The sequence below is a fragment of the Pyrus communis genome, chromosome 8 (genome assembly GCF_041283825.1).
Source record: "Pyrus communis isolate YQ-2024b chromosome 8, ASM4128382v1, whole genome shotgun sequence".
In the NCBI taxonomy this organism is placed as follows: domain Eukaryota; kingdom Viridiplantae; phylum Streptophyta; class Magnoliopsida; order Rosales; family Rosaceae; genus Pyrus; species Pyrus communis.
In genome coordinates, this window is record NC_142572.1 from 8,482,868 (window position 1) to 8,486,628 (window position 3,761).

The 3,761-nt window shown below is 43.6% G+C and overlaps 1 pseudogene; it reads left to right on the forward strand.

Annotated features, from left to right (window-relative positions):
* The first annotated feature begins 813 nt into the window (after positions 1-813).
* LOC148695051 (protein STRICTOSIDINE SYNTHASE-LIKE 3 pseudogene) lies at positions 814-2,453 on the forward strand (annotated as a pseudogene).
* Positions 2,454-3,761: the final 1,308 nt, after the last annotated feature.

Consider the following 3,761-nt stretch of genomic DNA (forward strand, 5'->3'; position numbering starts at 1 on the left):
TTGCAAGGAATGCCTCTCTAAGATCGTTTGACAAAATCATCAAAAAAAAAAAAACGCTCCTCGTTCGCACGAGCCTAAAAGGCGACAACCAAACCTCCTTGTCCGCACGAGCATAAAAGGCGACAACAAACGCTCCTTGCCTGCATGAGCTGAAAATGCAAACGGCACCAAGATGCTCCTTGCTTGCATGAGCTGAAACTGCAAATGGCACCAAAAACTCCTGGCCCGCAAGAGCATAAACTGTGTACGGCAAAATCATCATAAAAAAAAAAAAAACCATCACTCATTTGAACTACGTTATGACTTGATCTCTTCTTTGGAAGAGTACGTAGGCAACTTGAAACTTCAAAACTTCAAGTACAGTCACATCAAAATAAATAAATAAATGTTTCATTAAAGAAAGTCAATTTTATTACAAAAGAAAAGAAAAAAAAAATATATATGTTACTATGTATTAAAAAAAATATATATATATTCTCTACTCAAAAAAAAAAAAAAAAAAAAAAATTATACATGTTAGAGGGAGTCCTTCTACACTTAAGACTTGTGCCAAATCAAAGAAAACAGAAGTTGAGACCCACAAAAAGAGGAACCCAAATGCCAGGCCCATCTTTTCTCAAACACACAATTGTTTTGAGCTTGCTGTGCAAGGAGCTCTACTTCTTCTCCCGCCAGGCCCGGCTCTCAAAGCCCAATCTGCGTGTGCTCCTTCATCCGTCCCTTCGACTTGCAGTTCTCCATAACACAGCTCAAGGCCTAAAGAATTCGGAGAGAGAGCCTATCCTCGCCGCCTTCACCGAGTTATCCGAATCCAACCCGGTCCCCGAACTCCTCTCTCCCTCTCTTCCATTTCCAGCTGCGGAGGCGCGCCGCCTAATGGGACTTTGGCTCTCCGTCTGCGACCTAGATGACTGAGTTGACTCCGTGTACCGGTTCAAAAGGTCCATTAATTTAGCTCGAGCAGTTTTGTCGGGTTTTCCCGGAAAATTTTCACTTCCCCTGGAAACAAACAGAAAGTTTTTGTTTATTTTAATCAATCAGAACTGAAACCTTAAGTAGTCAGTTTTTTTTTTTTTTAGCTTGTTTGAGAGGCTTTGAGCTCAGAGATTTAAAAATTCGGAAGCAAACATGGGGGAGCTGGATAATTCCTCATCGCCGTTACTGACGGTTTCAACGGCTTCTGGCGGCGAAGCCAGTTTAACGTCCTCCGCTCACGAAGCCATGACTCATCCGGAGCCGCCGCAAAAGAAAAAGTGAAACCTTCCCGGAATGCCAGATCCCGAAGCGGAGGTGATCGCGCTGTCGCCGACGACTCTCCTCGCAACGAACCGTTTCGTGTGTAAGATCTGCAATAAAGGCTTCCAGCGCGACCAGAACCTGCATCTCACAAGCACTCTCTCTCTCTTTCTCTCTCTAGCTGCTACCGGAGGTGGGAGACGATGAAGCCCAGCAGAGTACTGGCGGCTCTGTTCCTTTTGGTGGCTGTCTACTGCGGAATCGACCCTTTTAAGCACAGTACAATTGTGGAATTCCCGGACTTCCAAGCCCATAAGGTGGACATGCCGCCGTGGTCCTTGGTTCCGGAAGACAAAGACACCGAGAACCTCCTGCAGAAATCGGAGATTAAGTTCCTTAACCAAGTGCAAGGCCCTGAGAGTGTCACCTTTGACCCGCTTGGCCGCGGACCTTACACCGGCGTTGCTGATGGCAGAGTCTTGTTCTGGAATGGCCAAGCTTGGACTGATTTCGCCTATACTTCGCCTCACAGGTCAGATATATGTAGCCCAAAGCCATCACCTTTGAGTTACTTGAAGAATGAGCACATCTGCGGAAGGCCTCTGGGGCTACGCTTTGACAAGAAAACAGGTGATTTATACATCGCAGATGCATATCTTGGTCTATTGAAGGTGGGGCCAGAAGGTGGTCTGGCAACTTCACTTACGACAGAGGCAGAAGGGGTGCCGCTAAGGTTTACTAATGATCTTGACATTGATGAAGAAGGGAATATTTACTTTACAGATAGTAGCACCATGTACCAGAGGAGGAACTTCATGCAATTGGTTTTCTCCGGGGAGGACACTGGGAGGGTTCTAAAATACAACCCAACCACAAAGGAAACAACTGTTCTTCAGAGGAATATCCGATTTCCAAATGGTCTGTCCCTGAGCAAGGATGGTTCCTTCTTTCTCTTTTGTAAAGGAGCCGTGGGCAGATTACGCAAGTACTGGTTGAAAAGTAAAAAAGCAGGAACTTCAGAAGTATTTGCAGTGCTGCGGGGATTTCCAGACAATGTCAGAACTAACGAAAATGGTGAATTTTGGGTGGCACTCCACTGTCGCCGGAATTTGTACACTCATATTTGTGCTGCAATTCCTCCAGCTTCTCCTTTCCCTCTGAAGGAAGCCCGCTGCGGTGAACTGGATCGAAGGTCGTGGAAAATCGGTGGTCTGTGAGGCTGTGCTCAATGGTGATGGTGGAGCTTCTTCCTCTGTCTCCTCACGCTGCCAACAAACCTCAAGCTCCTCACTCCGGCCACCATGATCAAAATCAACGAAGAGCTTCATTGACCGCTGTCAAACGACTAGCCGGTCTTCAAACTCGACGCCTTACACTCTGCCTCAAGATCTGGCTGCTTCTGCACCTCCGCCATGGCTGCTGCCTTTGAATGTGATCAACAAAACCAAAGTTTGTCAACTCACACCCAAAGATCTCATCCGTCTTCTTGCCTCTGTTTCTGCACCTCCGCCATGGCTGCTGCCTTTGAATTTGATCAACAAAATCAAAGTTTGTCAACTCACACCCAAAGATCTCATCCGTCTGCTTGCCTCTGCTGCTGCCTTTGAATGTGATTGACAAAATCAAAGTTTGTCAACTCACACCCAAAGATCTCCTCCGTCTTCTCTCGAACTCGGCCTGGGTTTTCACCCACAAACTCAGCCTTGCAGATCACCATATAAAGAAAAAAAAAATGATGGAATCTGGATGGACAGCACCATCCAAAAAAATAAAATAAAATAAAATAAAATAATAATAATAATAATAATAATAAATATATATATATATATATATATATATATATATATATATATATAATAAAAACAATGATGGTGCTTCTGGCACCATCTGAAATATATATATATATATATATATATATATATAAATGAATGGTGGATCAGTGCCACCGAAAGCAAAGCAAAGTAAAAAAATAAAAATAAAAAATAAAATAATAAAATAAAATAAAAAGGAATGATGATGGACGGTGATGTATATGTTTTATCTGTATTTAGCACAATACACTGAATAAAATAAAGCATGTCCATTAATCTCCAAGAAATTACAAGTGTGTACAAAAAAAAAAAAAAAAAAAAAAAAAAAAAAAAAAAAGATGGAGCTTTCACAAATGATGTTCACGTGAAGCCCCATTACTTGGCAAAACTCTAGAAGCGGAAGGCATCGGAGCGGGAGACATTGAAGCTAGAGCATTCCAGGCCTCAATACTGGGTGGGACGCTAGATGACCCAGGAAAAAGGTGCCTCTGGAGATAAGCCGCAAGCTTTTGACGGTCACTTTGAATTCGACCTTCAGATTCTTGCAGCTCATCAAGCTTCCTTTTCATGCCCGACGAATAGTTATTTGCAAGCACGTGCAAACTTCTATTCTCGTACTTAAGCTGTTTGATCTCCTGCTTAAGATTTTCCACCTCTGCCATCAATGATTCCACCTGACGAGACCGAGCAAGCAGGCGTTGGCCCATGTTGGAC